A 20201-nucleotide genomic window follows, 5' to 3' on the forward strand; every position below is an offset into this window, starting at 1 on the left:
TCTGAATTGAACGTTGAAAATGAGCTGTTCTCAGCCAGCAAAGGTCAAAATAAGCAGTAATGCAAACTCAGTCAGAGACATAGATTTTCACTTGCAACTTGCTTTAACATGTTTAACAGTGCATGAAATGTTGTCTAAAACAAAAAGAATGATGCATTTTAGTAGCTGGATCTGGTTTTATCACATTCTGCATTGGACGTTGAAAATGAGCTTTACTCAGCCAGCAGAGGTCAAAATAAACAGTAATGCAAACTCAGTCAGAGACATGGATTTTTACTTGCAACTTGCTTTAACATGTTTAACAGTGCATGAAATGTTGTCTAAAACAAAAAGAATGATGCATTTTTGTGGCTGGATCTGGTTTTATCACATTCTGAATTGAACGTTGAAAATGAGCTGTTCTCAGCCAGCAGAGGTCAAAATAAGCAGTAATGCAAACTCAGTCAGAGACATAGATTTTCACTTGCAACTTGCTTTAACATGTTTAACAGTGCATGAAATGTTGTCTAAAACAAAAAGAATGATGCATTTTTGTGGCTGGATCTGGTTTTATCACATTCTGAATTGAACGTTGAAAATGAGCTGTTCTCAGCCAGCAGAGGTCAAAATAAGCAGTAATGCAAACTCAGTCAGAGACATAGATTTTCACTTGCAACTTGCTTTAACATGTTTAACAGTGCATGAAATGTTGTCTAAAGCAAAAAGAAAATGCTTTTTAGTGGCTGGATCTGGTTTTATCACATTCTGAATTGAACGTTGAAAATGAGCTTTTCAGAGCCAGCAGAGGTCAAAATAAGCAGTAATGCAAACTCAGTCATAGACATAGATTTTCACTTGCAACTTGCTTTAACAAGTTTAACAGTGCATGAAATGTTGTCTAAAACAAAAAGAATGATGCATTTTAGTGGCTGGATCTGGTTTTATCACATTCTGAATTGAACGTTGAAAATGAGCTGTTCTCAGCCAGCAGAGGTCAAAATAAGCAGTAATGCAAACTCAGTCAGAGACATAGATTTTCACTTGCAACTTGCTTTACCATGTTTAACAGTGCATGAAATGTTGTCTAAAACAAAAAGAATGATGCATTTTAGTAGCTGGATCTGGTTTTATCACATTCTGCATTGGACGTTGAAAATGAGCTTTACTCAGCCAGCAGAGGTCAAAATAGGCAGTAATGCAAACTCAGTCAGAGACATAGATTTTCACTTGCAACTTGCTTTACCATGTTTAACAGTGCATGAAATGTTGTCTAAAACAAAAAGAATGATGCAGTTTTGTGGCTGGATCTGGTTTTATCACATTCTGAATTGAACGTTGAAAATGAGCTGTTCTCAGCCAGCAGAGGTCAAAATAAGCAGTAATGCAAACTCAGTCAGAGACATAGATTTTCACTTGCAACTTGCTTTAACATGTTTAACAGTGCATGAAATGTTGTCTAAAACAAAAAGAATGATGCATTTTTGTGGCTGGATCTGGTTTTATCACATTCTGAATTGAACGTTGAAAATGAGCTGTTCTCAGCCAGCAGAGGTCAAAATAAGCAGTAATGCAAACTCAATCAGAGACATAGATTTTCACTTGCAACTTTCTTAAACATATTTAACAGTGCATGAAATGTTGTCTAAAACAAAAAGAAAATGCTTTTTAGTGGCTGGATCTGGTTTTATCACATTCTGAATTGAACGTTGAAAATGAGCTTTTCAGAGCCAGCAGAGGTCAAAATAAGCAGTAATGCAAACTCAGTCAGAGACATAGATTTTCACTTGCAACTTGCTTTAACATGTTTAACAGTGCATGAAATGTTGTCTAAAACAAAAAGAATGATGCATTTTAGTAGCTGGATCTGGTTTTATCACATTCTGCATTGGACGTTGAAAATGAGCTTTTCAGAGCCAGCAGAGGTCAAAATAAGCAGTAATGCAAACTCAGTCAGAGACATAGATTTTCACTTGCAACTTTTTTAAACATATTTAACAGTGCATGAAATGTTGTCTAAAACAAAAAGAAAATGCTTTTTAGTGGCTGGATCTGGTTTTATCACATTCTGAATTGAACGTTGAAAATGAGCTTTTCAGAGCCAGCAGAGGTCAAAATAAGCAGTAATGCAAACTCAGTCAGAGACATAGATTTTCACTTGCAACTTGCTTTAACATGTTTAACAGTGCATGAAATGTTGTCTAAAACAAAAAGAATGATGCATTTTTGTGGCTGGATCTGGTTTTATCACATTCTGAATTGAACGTTGAAAATGAGCTGTTCTCAGCCAGCAGAGGTCAAAATAAGCAGTAATGCAAACTCAGTCAGAGACATAGATTTTCACTTGCAACTTGCTTTAACATGTTTAACAGTGCATGAAATGTTGTCTAAAACAAAAAGAATGATGCATTTTAGTAGCTGGATCTGGTTTTATCACATTCTGCATTGGACGTTGAAAATGAGCTTTACTCAGCCAGCAGAGGTCAAAATAAGCAGTAATGCAAACTCAGTCAGAGACATAGATTTTCACTTGCAACTTTCTTAAACATATTTAACAGTGCATGAAATGTTGTCTAAAACAAAAAGAAAATGCTTTTTAGTGGCTGGATATGGTTTTATCACATTCTGAATTGAACGTTGAAAATGAGCTTTTCAGAGCCAGCAGAGGTCAAAATAAGCAGTAATGCAAACTCAGTCAGAGACATAGATTTTCACTTGCAACTTTCTTAAACATATTTAACAGTGCATGAAATGTTGTCTAAAACTAAAAGAAAATGCATTTTTGTGGCTGGATCTGGTTTTATCACATTCTGAATTGAACGTTGAAAATGAGCTTTTCAGAGCCAGCAGAGGTCAAAATAAGCAGTAATGCAAACTCAGTCAGAGACATAGATTTTCACTTGCAACTTGCTTTAACATGTTTAACAGTGCATGAAATGTTGTCTAAAACAAAAAGAATGATGCATTTTTGTGGCTGGATCTGGTTTTATCACATTCTGAATTGAACGTTGAAAATGAGCTGTTCTCAGCCAGCAGAGGTCAAAATAAGCAGTAATGCAAACTCAGTCAGAGACATAGATTTTCACTTGCAACATTCTTAAACATATTTAACAGTGCATGAAATGTTGTCTAAAACAAAAAGAAAATGCTTTTTAGTGGCTGGATCTGATTTTATCACATTTTGAATTGAACGTTGAAAATGAGCTTTTCAGAGCCAGCAGAGGTCAAAATAAGCAGTAATGCAAACTCAGTCAGGGACATAGATTTTCAATTGCAACTCACTTTAACATGTTTAACAGTGCATGAAATGTTGTCTAAAACAAAAAGTATGATGCATTTTTGTGGCTGGATCTGGTTTTATCACATTCTGAATTGAACGTTGAAAATGAGCTGTTCTCAGCCAGTAGAGGTCAAAATAAGCAGTAATGCAAACTCAGTCAGAGACAAGGATTTTCACTTGCAACTTGCTTTAACATGTTTAACAGTGCATGAAATGTTGTCTAAAACAAAAAGAATGATGCATTTTAGTAGCTGGATCTGGTTTTATCACATTCTGCATTGGACGTTGAAAATGAGCTTTTCAGAGCCAGCAGAGGTCAAAATAAGCAGTAATGCAAACTCAGTCAGAGACATAGATTTTCACTTGCAACTTGCTTTAACATGTTTAACAGTGCATGAAATGTTGTCTAAAACAAAAAGAATGATGCATTTTTGTGGCTGGATCTGGTTTTATCACATTCTGAATTGAACGTTGAAAATGAGCTGTTCTCAGCCAGCAGAGGTCAAAATAAGCAGTAATGCAAACTCAGTCAGAGACATGGATTTTCACTTGCAACTTTCTTAAACATATTTAACAGTGCATGAAATGTTGTCTAAAACAAAAAGAAAATGCTTTTTAGTGGCTGGATCTGGTTTTATCACATTCTGAATTGAACGTTGAAAATGAGCTTTTCAGAGCCAGCAGAGGTCAAAATAAGCAGTAATGCAAACTCAGTCAGAGACATAGATTTTCACTTGCAACTTGCTTTAACATGTTTAACAGTGCATGAAATGTTGTCTAAAACAAAAAGAATGATGCATTTTAGTAGCTGGATCTGGTTTTATCACATTCTGCATTGGACGTTGAAAATGAGCTTTTCAGAGCCAGCAGAGGTCAAAATAAGCAGTAATGCAAACTCAGTCAGAGACATAGATTTTCACTTGCAACTTTTTAAAACATATTTAACAGTGCATGAAATGTTGTCTAAAACAAAAAGAAAATGCTTTTTAGTGGCTGGATCTGGTTTTATCACATTCTGAATTGAACGTTGAAAATGAGCTTTTCAGAGCCAGCAGAGGTCAAAATAAGCAGTAATGCAAACTCAGTCAGAGACATAGATTTTCACTTGCAACTTGCTTTAACATGTTTAACAGTGCATGAAATGTTGTCTAAAACAAAAAGAATGATGCATTTTTGTGGCTGGATCTGGTTTTATCACATTCTGAATTGAACGTTGAAAATGAGCTGTTCTCAGCCAGCAGAGGTCAAAATAAGCAGTAATGCAAACTCAGTCAGAGACATAGATTTTCACTTGCAACTTGCTTTAACATGTTTAACAGTGCATGAAATGTTGTCTAAAACAAAAAGAATGATGCATTTTAGTAGCTGGATCTGGTTTTATCACATTCTGCATTGGACGTTGAAAATGAGCTTTACTCAGCCAGCAGAGGTCAAAATAAGCAGTAATGCAAACTCAGTCAGAGACATAGATTTTCACTTGCAACTTTCTTAAACATATTTAACAGTGCATGAAATGTTGTCTAAAACAAAAAGAAAATGCTTTTTAGTGGCTGGATATGGTTTTATCACATTCTGAATTGAACGTTGAAAATGAGCTTTTCAGAGCCAGCAGAGGTCAAAATAAGCAGTAATGCAAACTCAGTCAGAGACATAGATTTTCACTTGCAACTTGCTTTAACATGTTTAACAGTGCATGAAATGTTGTCTAAAACAAAAAGAATGATGCATTTTTGTGGCTGGATCTGGTTTTATCACATTCTGAATTGAACGTTGAAAATGAGCTGTTCTCAGCCAGGAGAGGTCAAAATAAGCAGTAATGCAAACTCAGTCAGAGACATAGATTTTCACTTGCAACTTTCTTAAACATATTTAACAGTGCATGAAATGTTGTCTAAAACAAAAAGAAAATGCTTTTTAGTGGCTGGATCTGGTTTTATCACATTTTGAATTGAACGTTGAAAATGAGCTTTTCAGAGCCAGCAGAGGTCAAAATAAGCAGTAATGCAAACTCAGTCAGGGACATAGATTTTCAATTGCAACTCACTTTAACATGTTTAACAGTGCATGAAATGTTGTCTAAAACAAAAAGTATGATGCATTTTTGTGGCTGGATCTGGTTTTATCACATTCTGAATTGAACGTTGAAAATGAGCTGTTCTCAGCCAGTAGAGGTCAAAATAAGCAGTAATGCAAACTCAGTCAGAGACAAGGATTTTCACTTGCAACTTGCTTTAACATGTTTAACAGTGCATGAAATGTTGTCTAAAACAAAAAGAATGATGCATTTTAGTAGCTGGATCTGGTTTTATCACATTCTGCATTGGACGTTGAAAATGAGCTTTTCAGAGCCAGCAGAGGTCAAAATAAGCAGTAATGCAAACTCAGTCAGAGACATAGATTTTCACTTGCAACTTTTTTAAACATATTTAACAGTGCATGAAATGTTGTCTAAAACAAAAAGAAAATGCTTTTTAGTGGCTGGATCTGGTTTTATCACATTCTGAATTGAACGTTGAAAATGAGCTTTTCAGAGCCAGCAGAGGTCAAAATAAGCAGTAATGCAAACTCAGTCAGAGACATAGATTTTCACTTGCAACTTGCTTTAACATGTTTAACAGTGCATGAAATGTTGTCTAAAACAAAAAGAATGATGCATTTTAGTGGCTGGATCTGGTTTTATCACATTCTGAATTGAACGTTGAAAATGAGCTGTTCTCAGCCAGCAGAGGTCAAAATAAGCAGTAATGCAAACTCAGTCAGAGACATAGATTTTCACTTGCAACTTGCTTTAACATTTTTAACAGTGCATGAAATGTTGTCTAAAACAAAAAGAATGATGCATTTTAGTAGCTGGATCTGGTTTTATCACATTCTGCATTGGACGTTGAAAATGAGCTTTACTCAGCCAGCAGAGGTCAAAATAAGCAGTAATGCAAACTCAGTCAGAGACATAGATTTTCACTTGCAACTTTCTTAAACATATTTAACAGTGCATGAAATGTTGTCTAAAACAAAAAGAAAATGCTTTTTAGTGGCTGGATCTGGTTTTATCACATTCTGAATTGAACGTTGAAAATGAGCTTTTCAGAGCCAGCAGAGGTCAAAATAAGCAGTAATGCAAACTCAGTCAGAGAAATAGATTTTCACTTGCAACTTTCTTAAACATATTTAACAGTGCATGAAATGTTGTCTAAAGCAAAAAGAAAATGCTTTTTAGTGGCTGGATCTGGTTTTATCACGTTCTGAATTGAACGTTGAAAATTAGCTTTTCAGAGCCAGCAGAGGTCAAAATAAGCAGTAATGCAAACTCAGTCATAGACATAGATTTTCACTTGCAAATTGCTTTAACAAGTTTAACAGTGCATGAAATGTTGTCTAAAACAAAAAGAATGATGCATTTTAGTGGCTGGATCTGATTTTATCACTTTCTGAATTGAACGTTGAAAATGAGCTGTTCTCAGCCAGCAGAGGTCAAAATAAGCAGTAATGCAAACTCAGTCAGAGACATAGATTTTCACTTGCAACTTGCTTTAACATGTTTAACAGTGCATGAAATGTTGTCTAAAACAAAAAGAAAATGCTTTTTAGTGGCTGGATCTGGTTTTATCACATTCTGAATTGGACGTTGAAAATTAGCTTTTTTTTTTGAGCCAGCAGAGGTCAAAATAAGCAGTAATGCAAACTCAGTCAGAGACATAGATTTTCACTTGCACCTTTCTTAAACATATTTAACAGTGCATGAAATGTTGTCTAAAACTAAAAGAAAATGCATTTTTGTGGCTGGATCTGGTTTTATCACATTCTGAATTGAACGTTGAAAATGAGCTTTTCAGAGCCAGCAGAGGTCAAAATAAGCAGTAATGCAAACTCAGTCAGAGACATAGATTTTTACTTGCAACTTGCTTTAACATGTTTAACAGTGCATGAAATGTTGTCTAAAACAAAAAGAATGATGCATTTTTGTGGCTGGATCTGGTTTTATCACATTCTGAATTGAACGTTGAAAATGAGCTGTTATCAGCCAGCAGAGGTCAAAATAAGCAGTAATGCAAACTCAGTCAGAGACATAGATTTTCACTTGCAACTTTCTTAAACATATTTAACAGTGCATGAAATGTTGTCTAAAACAAAAAGAAAATGCTTTTTAGTGGCTGGATCTGGTTTTATCACATTCTGAATTGAACGTTGAAAATGAGCTTTTCAGAGCTAGCAGAGGTCAAAATAAGCAGTAATGCAAACTCAGTCAGAGACATAGATTTTCACTTGCAACTTGCTTTAACATGTTTAACAGTGCATGAAATGTTGTCTAAAACAAAAAGAATGATGCATTTTTGTGGCTGGATCTGGTTTTATCACATTCTGAATTGAACGTTGAAAATGAGCTGTTCTCAGCCAGCAAAGGTCAAAATAAGCAGTAATGCAAACTCAGTCAGAGACATAGATTTTCACTTGCAACTTGCTTTAACATGTTTAACAGTGCATGAAATGTTGTCTAAAACAAAAAGAATGATGCATTTTAGTAGCTGGATCTGGTTTTATCACATTCTGCATTGGACGTTGAAAATGAGCTTTACTCAGCCAGCAGAGGTCAAAATAAACAGTAATGCAAACTCAGTCAGAGACATGGATTTTTACTTGCAACTTGCTTTAACATGTTTAACAGTGCATGAAATGTTGTCTAAAACAAAAAGAATGATGCATTTTTGTGGCTGGATCTGGTTTTATCACATTCTGAATTGAACGTTGAAAATGAGCTGTTCTCAGCCAGCAGAGGTCAAAATAAGCAGTAATGCAAACTCAGTCAGAGACATAGATTTTCACTTGCAACTTGCTTTAACATGTTTAACAGTGCATGAAATGTTGTCTAAAACAAAAAGAATGATGCATTTTTGTGGCTGGATCTGGTTTTATCACATTCTGAATTGAACGTTGAAAATGAGCTGTTCTCAGCCAGCAGAGGTCAAAATAAGCAGTAATGCAAACTCAGTCAGAGACATAGATTTTCACTTGCAACTTGCTTTAACATGTTTAACAGTGCATGAAATGTTGTCTAAAACAAAAAGAAAATGCTTTTTAGTGGCTGGATCTGGTTTTATCACATTCTGAATTGGACGTTGAAAATTAGCTTTTTTTTTTGAGCCAGCAGAGGTCAAAATAAGCAGTAATGCAAACTCAGAGATATAGCTTTTCACTTGCACCTTTCTTAAACATATTTAACAGTGCATGAAATGTTGTCTAAAACTAAAAGAAAATGCATTTTTGTGGCTGGATCTGGTTTTATCACATTCTGAATTGAACGTTGAAAATGAGCTTTTCAGAGCCAGCAGAGGTCAAAATAAGCAGTAATGCAAACTCAGTCAGAGACATAGATTTTCACTTGCAACTTGCTTTAACATGTTTAACAGTGCATGAAATGTTGTCTAAAACAAAAAGAATGATGCATTTTTGTGGCTGGATCTGGTTTTATCACATTCTGAATTGAACGTTGAAAATGAGCTGTTCTCAGCCAGCAGAGGTCAAAATAAGCAGTAATGCAAACTCAGTCAGAGACATAGATTTTCACTTGCAACTTTCTTAAACATATTTAACAGTGCATGAAATGTTGTCTAAAACAAAAAGAAAATGCTTTTTAGTGGCTAGATCTGGTTTTATCACATTCTGAATTGAACGTTGAAAATGAGCTTTTCAGAGCCAGCAGAGGTCAAAATATGCAGTAATGCAAACTCAGTCAGAGACATAGATTTTCACTTGCAACTTGCTTTAACATGTTTAACAGTGCATGAAATGTTGTCTAAAACAAAAAGAATGATGCATTTTTGTAGCTGGATCTGGTTTTATCACATTCTGCATTGGACGTTGAAAATGAGCTTTACTCAGCCAGCAGAGGTCAAAATAAGCAGTAATGCAAACTCAGTCAGAGACATGGATTTTCACTTGCAACTTGCTTTAACATGTTTAACAGTGCATGAAATGTTGTCTAAAACAAAAAGAATGATGCATTTTAGTAGCTGGATCTGGTTTTATCACATTCTGCATTGGACGTTGAAAATGAGCTTTTCAGAGCCAGCAGAGGTCAAAATAAGCAGTAATGCAAACTCAGTCAGAGACATAGATTTTCACTTGCAACTTTCTTAAACATATTTAACAGTGCATGAAATGTTGTCTAAAACAAAAAGAAAATGCTTTTTAGTGGCTGGATCTGGTTTTATCACATTCTGAATTGAACGTTGAAAATGAGCTTTTCAGAGCTAGCAGAGGTCAAAATAAGCAGTAATGCAAACTCAGTCAGAGACATAGATTTTCACTTGCAACTTGCTTTAACATGTTTAACAGTGCATGAAATGTTGTCTAAAACAAAAAGAATGATGCATTTTTGTGGTTGGATCTGGTTTTATCACATTCTGAATTGAACGTTGAAAATGAGCTGTTCTCAGCCAGCAAAGGTCAAAATAAGCAGTAATGCAAACTCAGTCAGAGACATAGATTTTCACTTGCAACTTGCTTTAACATGTTTAACAGTGCATGAAATGTTGTCTAAAACAAAAAGAATGATGCATTTTAGTAGCTGGATCTGGTTTTATCACATTCTGCATTGGACGTTGAAAATGAGCTTTACTCAGCCAGCAGAGGTCAAAATAAACAGTAATGCAAACTCAGTCAGAGACATGGATTTTTACTTGCAACTTGCTTTAACATGTTTAACAGTGCATGAAATGTTGTCTAAAACAAAAAGAATGATGCATTTTTGTGGCTGGATCTGGTTTTATCACATTCTGAATTGAACGTTAAAAATGAGCTGTTCTCAGCCAGCAGAGGTCAAAATAAGCAGTAATGCAAACTCAGTCAGAGACATAGATTTTCACTTGCAACTTGCTTTAACATGTTTAACAGTGCATGAAATGTTGTCTAAAACAAAAAGAATGATGCATTTTTGTGGCTGGATCTGGTTTTATCACATTCTGAATTGAACGTTGAAAATGAGCTGTTCTCAGCCAGCAGAGGTCAAAATAAGCAGTAATGCAAACTCAGTCAGAGACATAGATTTTCACTTGCAACTTGCTTTAACATGTTTAACAGTGCATGAAATGTTGTCTAAAGCAAAAAGAAAATGCTTTTTAGTGGCTGGATCTGGTTTTATCACATTCTGAATTGAACGCTGAAAATGAGCTTTTCAGAGCCAGCAGAGGTCAAAATAAGCAGTAATGCAAACTCAGTCATAGACATAGATTTTCACTTGCAACTTGCTTTAACAAGTTTAACAGTGCATGAAATGTTGTCTAAAACAAAAAGAATGATGCATTTTAGTGGCTGGATCTGGTTTTATCACATTCTGAATTGAATGTTGAAAATGAGCTGTTCTCAGCCAGCAGAGGTCAAAATAAGCAGTAATGCAAACTCAGTCAGAGACATAGATTTTCACTTGCAACTTGCTTTAACATGTTTAACAGTGCATGAAATGTTGTCTAAAACAAAAAGAATGATGCATTTTAGTAGCTGGATCTGGTTTTATCACATTCTGCATTGGACATTGAAAATGAGCTTTACTCAGCCAGCAGAGGTCAAAATAAGCAGTAATGCAAACTCAGTCAGAGACATAGATTTTCACTTGCACCTTTCTTAAACATATTTAACAGTGCATGAAATGTTGTCTAAAACAAAAAGAAAATGCTTTTTAGTGGCTGGATCTGGTTTTATCACATTCTGAATTAAACGTTGAAAATGAGCTTTTCAGAGCCAGCAGAGGTCAAAATAAGCAGTAATCCAAACTCAGTCAGGGACATAGATTTTCAATTGCAACTTGCTTTAACATGTTTAACAGTGCATGAAATGTTGTCTAAAACAAAAAGTATGATGCATTTTTGTGGCTGGATCTGGTTTTATCACATTCTGAATTGAACGTTGAAAATGAGCTGTTCTCAGCCAGTAGAGGTCAAAATAAGCAGTAATGCAAACTCAGTCAGAGACATGGATTTTCACTTGCAACTTGCTTTAACATGTTTAACAGTGCATGAAATGTTGTCTAAAACAAAAAGAATGATGCATTTTTGTGGCTGGATCTGGTTTTATCACATTCTGAATTGAATGTTGAAAATGAGCTGTTCTCAGCCAGCAGAGGTCAAAATAAGCAGTAATGCAAACTCAGTCAGAGACATAGATTTTCACTTGCAACTTGCTTTAACATGTTTAACAGTGCATGAAATGTTGTCTAAAACAAAAAGAATGATGCATTTTTGTGGCTGGATCTGGTTTTATCACATTCTGAATTGAACGTTGAAAATGAGCTGTTCTCAGCCAGCAAAGGTCAAAATAAGCAGTAATGCAAACTCAGTCAGAGACATAGATTTTCACTTGCAACTTGCTTTAACATGTTTAACAGTGCATGAAATGTTGTCTAAAACAAAAAGAATGATGCATTTTAGTAGCTGGATCTGGTTTTATCACATTCTGCATTGGACGTTGAAAATGAGCTTTACTCAGCCAGCAGAGGTCAAAATAAACAGTAATGCAAACTCAGTCAGAGACATGGATTTTTACTTGCAACTTGCTTTAACATGTTTAACAGTGCATGAAATGTTGTCTAAAACAAAAAGAATGATGCATTTTTGTGGCTGGATCTGGTTTTATCACATTCTGAATTGAACGTTGAAAATGAGCTGTTCTCAGCCAGCAGAGGTCAAAATAAGCAGTAATGCAAACTCAGTCAGAGACATAGATTTTCACTTGCAACTTGCTTTAACATGTTTAACAGTGCATGAAATGTTGTCTAAAACAAAAAGAATGATGCATTTTTGTGGCTGGATCTGGTTTTATCACATTCTGAATTGAACGTTGAAAATGAGCTGTTCTCAGCCAGCAAAGGTCAAAATAAGCAGTAATGCAAACTCAGTCAGAGACATAGATTTTCACTTGCAACTTGCTTTAACATGTTTAACAGTGCATGAAATGTTGTCTAAAACAAAAAGAATGATGCATTTTAGTAGCTGGATCTGGTTTTATCACATTCTGCATTGGACGTTGAAAATGAGCTTTACTCAGCCAGCAGAGGTCAAAATAAACAGTAATGCAAACTCAGTCAGAGACATGGATTTTTACTTGCAACTTGCTTTAACATGTTTAACAGTGCATGAAATGTTGTCTAAAACAAAAAGAATGATGCATTTTTGTGGCTGGATCTGGTTTTATCACATTCTGAATTGAACGTTGAAAATGAGCTGTTCTCAGCCAGCAGAGGTCAAAATAAGCAGTAATGCAAACTCAGTCAGAGAAATAGATTTTCACTTGCAACTTGCTTTAACATGTTTAACAGTGCATGAAATGTTGTCTAAAACAAAAAGAATGATGCATTTTTGTGGCTGGATCTGGTTTTATCACATTCTGAATTGAACGTTGAAAATGAGCTGTTCTCAGCCAGCAGAGGTCAAAATAAGCAGTAATGCAAACTCAGTCAGAGACATAGCTTTTCACTTGCACCTTTCTTAAACATATTTAACAGTGCATGAAATGTTGTCTAAAACTAAAAGAAAATGCATTTTTGTGGCTGGATCTGGTTTTATCACATTCTGAATTGAACGTTGAAAATGAGCTTTTCAGAGCCAGCAGAGGTCAAAATAAGCAGTAATGCAAACTCAGTCAGAGACATAGATTTTCACTTGCAACTTGCTTTAACATGTTTAACAGTGCATGAAATGTTGTCTAAAACAAAAAGAATGATGCATTTTTGTGGCTGGATCTGGTTTTATCACATTCTGAATTGAACGTTGAAAATGAGCTGTTCTCAGCCAGCAGAGGTCAAAATAAGCAGTAATGCAAACTCAGTCAGAGACATAGATTTTCACTTGCAACTTTCTTAAACATATTTAACAGTGCATGAAATGTTGTCTAAAACAAAAAGAAAATGCTTTTTAGTGGCTAGATCTGGTTTTATCACATTCTGAATTGAACGTTGAAAATGAGCTTTTCAGAGCCAGCAGAGGTCAAAATATGCAGTAATGCAAACTCAGTCAGAGACATAGATTTTCACTTGCAACTTGCTTTAACATGTTTAACAGTGCATGAAATGTTGTCTAAAACAAAAAGAATGATGCATTTTTGTAGCTGGATCTGGTTTTATCACATTCTGCATTGGACGTTGAAAATGAGCTTTACTCAGCCAGCAGAGGTCAAAATAAGCAGTAATGCAAACTCAGTCAGAGACATGGATTTTCACTTGCAACTTGCTTTAACATGTTTAACAGTGCATGAAATGTTGTCTAAAACAAAAAGAATGATGCATTTTAGTAGCTGGATCTGGTTTTATCACATTCTGCATTGGACGTTGAAAATGAGCTTTTCAGAGCCAGCAGAGGTCAAAATAAGCAGTAATGCAAACTCAGTCAGAGACATAGATTTTCACTTGCAACTTTCTTAAACATATTTAACAGTGCATGAAATGTTGTCTAAAACAAAAAGAAAATGCTTTTTAGTGGCTGGATCTGGTTTTATCACATTCTGAATTGAACGTTGAAAATGAGCTTTTCAGAGCTAGCAGAGGTCAAAATAAGCAGTAATGCAAACTCAGTCAGAGACATAGATTTTCACTTGCAACTTGCTTTAACATGTTTAACAGTGCATGAAATGTTGTCTAAAGCAAAAAGAAAATGCTTTTTAGTGGCTGGATCTGGTTTTATCACATTCTGAATTGAACGCTGAAAATGAGCTTTTCAGAGCCAGCAGAGGTCAAAATAAGCAGTAATGCAAACTCAGTCATAGACATAGATTTTCACTTGCAACTTGCTTTAACAAGTTTAACAGTGCATGAAATGTTGTCTAAAACAAAAAGAATGATGCATTTTAGTGGCTGGATCTGGTTTTATCACATTCTGAATTGAATGTTGAAAATGAGCTGTTCTCAGCCAGCAGAGGTCAAAATAAGCAGTAATGCAAACTCAGTCAGAGACATAGATTTTCACTTGCAACTTGCTTTAACATGTTTAACAGTGCATGAAATGTTGTCTAAAACAAAAAGAATGATGCATTTTAGTAGCTGGATCTGGTTTTATCACATTCTGCATTGGACATTGAAAATGAGCTTTACTCAGCCAGCAGAGGTCAAAATAAGCAGTAATGCAAACTCAGTCAGAGACATAGATTTTCACTTGCACCTTTCTTAAACATATTTAACAGTGCATGAAATGTTGTCTAAAACAAAAAGAAAATGCTTTTTAGTGGCTGGATCTGGTTTTATCACATTCTGAATTAAACGTTGAAAATGAGCTTTTCAGAGCCAGCAGAGGTCAAAATAAGCAGTAATCCAAACTCAGTCAGGGACATAGATTTTCAATTGCAACTTGCTTTAACATGTTTAACAGTGCATGAAATGTTGTCTAAAACAAAAAGTATGATGCATTTTTGTGGCTGGATCTGGTTTTATCACATTCTGAATTGAACGTTGAAAATGAGCTGTTCTCAGCCAGTAGAGGTCAAAATAAGCAGTAATGCAAACTCAGTCAGAGACATGGATTTTCACTTGCAACTTGCTTTAACATGTTTAACAGTGCATGAAATGTTGTCTAAAACAAAAAGAATGATGCATTTTTGTGGCTGGATCTGGTTTTATCACATTCTGAATTGAATGTTGAAAATGAGCTGTTCTCAGCCAGCAGAGGTCAAAATAAGCAGTAATGCAAACTCAGTCAGAGACATAGATTTTCACTTGCAACTTGCTTTAACATGTTTAACAGTGCATGAAATGTTGTCTAAAACAAAAAGAATGATGCATTTTTGTGGCTGGATCTGGTTTTATCACATTCTGAATTGAACGTTGAAAATGAGCTGTTCTCAGCCAGCAAAGGTCAAAATAAGCAGTAATGCAAACTCAGTCAGAGACATAGATTTTCACTTGCAACTTGCTTTAACATGTTTAACAGTGCATGAAATGTTGTCTAAAACAAAAAGAATGATGCATTTTAGTAGCTGGATCTGGTTTTATCACATTCTGCATTGGACGTTGAAAATGAGCTTTACTCAGCCAGCAGAGGTCAAAATAAACAGTAATGCAAACTCAGTCAGAGACATGGATTTTTACTTGCAACTTGCTTTAACATGTTTAACAGTGCATGAAATGTTGTCTAAAACAAAAAGAAAGATGCATTTTTGTGGCTGGATCTGGTTTTATCACATTCTGAATTGAACGTTGAAAATGAGCTGTTCTCAGCCAGCAGAGGTCAAAATAAGCAGTAATGCAAACTCAGTCAGAGACATAGATTTTCACTTGCAACTTGCTTTAACATGTTTAACAGTGCATGAAATGTTGTCTAAAACAAAAAGAATGATGCATTTTTGTGGCTGGATCTGGTTTTATCACATTCTGAATTGAACGTTGAAAATGAGCTGTTCTCAGCCAGCAGAGGTCAAAATAAGCAGTAATGCAAACTCAGTCAGAGACATAGATTTTCACTTGCAACTTGCTTTAACATGTTTAACAGTGCATGAAATGTTGTCTAAAGCAAAAAGAAAATGCTTTTTAGTGGCTGGATCTGGTTTTATCACATTCTGAATTGAACGCTGAAAATGAGCTTTTCAGAGCCAGCAGAGGTCAAAATAAGCAGTAATGCAAACTCAGTCATAGACATAGATTTTCACTTGCAACTTGCTTTAACATGTTTAACAGTGCATGAAATGTTGTCTAAAACAAAAAGAAAATGCTTTTTAGTGGCTGGATCTGGTTTTATCACATTCTGAATTAAACGTTGAAAATGAGCTTTTCAGAGCCAGCAGAGGTCAAAATAAGCAGTAATGCAAACTCAGTCAGGGACATAGATTTTCAATTGCAACTTGCTTTAACATGTTTAACAGTGCATGAAATGTTGTCTAAAACAAAAAGTATGATGCATTTTTGTGGCTGGATCTGGTTTTATCACATTCTGAATTGAACGTTGAAAATGAGCTGTTCTCAGCCAGTAGAGGTCAAAATAAGCAGTAATGCAAACTCAGTCAGAGACATGGATTTTCACTTGCAACTTGCTTTAACATGTTTAACAGTGCATGAAATGTTGTCTAAAACAAAAAGAAAATGCTTTTTAGTGGCTGGATCTGGTTTTATCACATTCTGAATTGAACGTTGAAAATGAGCTGTTCTCAGCCAGCAGAGGTCAAAATAAGCAGTAATGCAAACTCAGTCAGAGACATAGATTTTCACTTGCAACTTGCTTTAACATGTTTAACAGTGCATGAAATGTTGTCTAAAACAAAAAGAATGATGCATTTTAGTAGAAGGATCTGGTTTTATCACATTCTGCATTGGACGTTGAAAATGAGCTTTACTCAGCCAGCAGAGGTCAAAATAAGCAGTAATGCAAACTCAGTCAGAGACATAGATTTTCACTTGCAACTTGCTTTAACATGTTTAACAGTGCATGAAATGTTGTCTAAAACAAAAAGAATGATGCATTTTAGTAGCTGGATCTGGTTTTATCACATTCTGCATTTTACGTTGAAAATGAGCTTTACTCAGCCAGCAGAGGTCAAAATAAGCAGTAATGCAAACTCAGTCAGAGACATAGATTTTCACTTGCACCTTTCTTAAACATATTTAACAGTGCATGAAATGTTGTCTAAAAAAAAAGTATAATGCATTTTTGTGGCTGGATCTGGTTTTATCACATTCTGAATTGAACGTTGAAAATGAGCTGTTCTCAGCCAGTAGAGGTCAAAATAAGCAGTAATGCAAACTCAGTCAGAGACATGGATTTTCACTTGCAACTTGCTTTAACATGTTTAACAGTGCATGAAATGTTGTCTAAAACAAAAAGAATGTTGCATTTTAGTAGCTGGATCTGGTTTTATCACATTCTGCATTGGACGTTGAAAATGAGCTTTTCAGAGCCAGCAGAGGTCAAAATAAGCAGTAATGCAAACTCAGTCAGAGACATAGATTTTCACTTGCAACTTTCTTAAACATATTTAACAGTGCATGAAATGTTGTCTAAAACAAAAAGAAAATGCTTTTTAGTGGCTGGATCTGGTTTTATCAAATTCTGAATTGAACGTTGAAAATGAGCTTTTCAGAGCCAGCAGAGGTCAAAATAAGCAGTAATGCAAACTCAGTCAGAGACATAGATTTTCACTTGCAACTTGCTTTAACATGTTTAACAGTGCATGAAATGTTGTCTAAAACAAAAAGAATGATGCATTTTTGTGGCTGGATCTGGTTTTATCACATTCTGAATTGAACGTTGAAAATGAGCTGTTCTCAGCCAGCAGAGGTCAAAATAAGCAGTAATGCAAACTCAGTCAGAGACATAGATTTTCACTTGCGACTTGCTTTAACATGTTTAACAGTGCATGAAATGTTGTCTAAAACAAAAAGAATGATGCATTTTAGTAGCTGGATCTGGTTTTATCACATTCTGCATTGGACGTTGAAAATGAGCTTTACTCAGCCAGCAGAGGTCAAAATAAGCAGTAATGCAAACTCAGTCAGAGACATAGATTTTCACTTGCACCTTTCTTAAACATATTTAACAGTGCATGAAATGTTGTCTAAAACAAAAAGAAAATGCTTTTTAGTGGCTGGATCTGGTTTTATCACATTCTGAATTGAACGTTGAAAATGAGCTGTTCTCAGCCAGTATAGGTCAAAATAAGCAGTAATGCAAACTCAGTCAGAGACATGGATTTTCACTTGCAACTTGCTTTAACATGTTTAACAGTGCATGAAATGTTGTCTAAAACAAAAAGAATGATGCATTTTAGTAGCTGGATCTGGTTTTATCACATTCTGCATTGGACGTTGAAAATGAGCTTTTCAGAGCCAGCAGAGGTCAAAATAAGCAGTAATGCAAACTCAGTCAGAGACATAGATTTTCACTTGCAACTTTCTTAAACATATTTAACAGTGCATGAAATGTTGTCTAAAACAAAAAGAAAATGCTTTTTAGTGGCTGGATCTGGTTTTATCACATTCTGAATTGAACGTTGAAAATGAGCTGTTCTCAGCCAGTAGAGGTCAAAATAAGCAGTAATGCAAACTCAGTCAGAGACATGGATTTTCACTTGCAACTTGCTTTAACATGTTTAACAGTGCATGAAATGTTGTCTAAAACAAAAAGAATGATGCATTTTTGTGGCTGGATCTGGTTTTATCACATTCTGAATTGAACGTTGAAAATGAGCTGTTCTCAGCCAGCAGAGGTCAAAATAAGCAGTAATGCAAACTCAGTCAGAGACATAGATTTTCACTTGCAACTTGCTTTAACATGTTTAACAGTGCATGAAATGTTGTCTAAAACAAAAAGAATGATGCATTTTAGTAGAAGGATCTGGTTTTATCACATTCTGCATTGGACGTTGAAAATGAGCTTTACTCAGCCAGCAGAGGTCAAAATAAGCAGTAATGCAAACTCAGTCAGAGACATAGATTTTCACTTGCACCTTTCTTAAACATATTTAACAGTGCATGAAATGTTGTCTAAAACAAAAAGAATGATGCATTTTTGTGGCTGGATCTGGTTTTATCACATTCTGAATTGAACATTGAAAATGAGCTGTTCTCAGCCAGCAGAGGTCAAAATAAGCAGTAATGCAAACTCAGTCAGAGACATAGATTTTCACTTGCAACTTGCTTTAACATGTTTAACAGTGCATGAAATGTTGTCTAAAACAAAAAGAATGATGCATTTTAGTAGCTGGATCTGGTTTTATCACATTCTGCATTTTACGTTGAAAATGAGCTTTACTCAGCCAGCAGAGGTCAAAATAAGCAGTAATGCAAACTCAGTCAGAGACATAGATTTTCACTTGCACCTTTCTTAAACATATTTAACAGTGCATGAAATGTTGTCTAAAAAAAAAGTATAATGCATTTTTGTGGCTGGATCTGGTTTTATCACATTCTGAATTGAACGTTGAAAATGAGCTGTTCTCAGCCAGTAGAGGTCAAAATAAGCAGTAATGCAAACTCAGTCAGAGACATGGATTTTCACTTGCAACTTGCTTTAACATGTTTAACAGTGCATGAAATGTTGTCTAAAACAAAAAGAATGTTGCATTTTAGTAGCTGGATCTGGTTTTATCACATTCTGCATTGGACGTTGAAAATGAGCTTTTCAGAGCCAGCAGAGGTCAAAATAAGCAGTAATGCAAACTCAGTCAGAGACATAGATTTTCACTTGCAACTTTCTTAAACATATTTAACAGTGCATGAAATGTTGTCTAAAACAAAAAGAAAATGCTTTTTAGTGGCTGGATCTGGTTTTATCAAATTCTGAATTGAACGTTGAAAATGAGCTTTTCAGAGCCAGCAGAGGTCAAAATAAGCAGTAATGCAAACTCAGTCAGAGACATAGATTTTCACTTGCAACTTGCTTTAACATGTTTAACAGTGCATGAAATGTTGTCTAAAACAAAAAGAATGATGCATTTTTGTGGCTGGATCTGGTTTTATCACATTCTGAATTGAACGTTGAAAATGAGCTGTTCTCAGCCAGCAGAGGTCAAAATAAGCAGTAATGCAAACTCAGTCAGAGACATAGATTTTCACTTGCAACTTGCTTTAACATGTTTAACAGTGCATGAAATGTTGTCTAAAGCAAAAAGAAAATGCTTTTTAGTGGCTGGATCTGGTTTTATCACATTCTGAATTGAACGCTGAAAATGAGCTTTTCAGAGCCAGCAGAGGTCAAAATAAGCAGTAATGCAAACTCAGTCATAGACATAGATTTTCACTTGCAACTTGCTTTAACATGTTTAACAGTGCATGAAATGTTGTCTAAAACAAAAAGAAAATGCTTTTTAGTGGCTGGATCTGGTTTTATCACATTCTGAATTAAACGTTGAAAATGAGCTTTTCAGAGCCAGCAGAGGTCAAAATAAGCAGTAATGCAAACTCAGTCAGGGACATAGATTTTCAATTGCAACTTGCTTTAACATGTTTAACAGTGCATGAAATGTTGTCTAAAACAAAAAG

Source organism: Danio rerio, chromosome 5 (assembly GCF_049306965.1).
Source record: "Danio rerio strain Tuebingen ecotype United States chromosome 5, GRCz12tu, whole genome shotgun sequence".
NCBI lineage: Eukaryota > Metazoa > Chordata > Actinopteri > Cypriniformes > Danionidae > Danio > Danio rerio.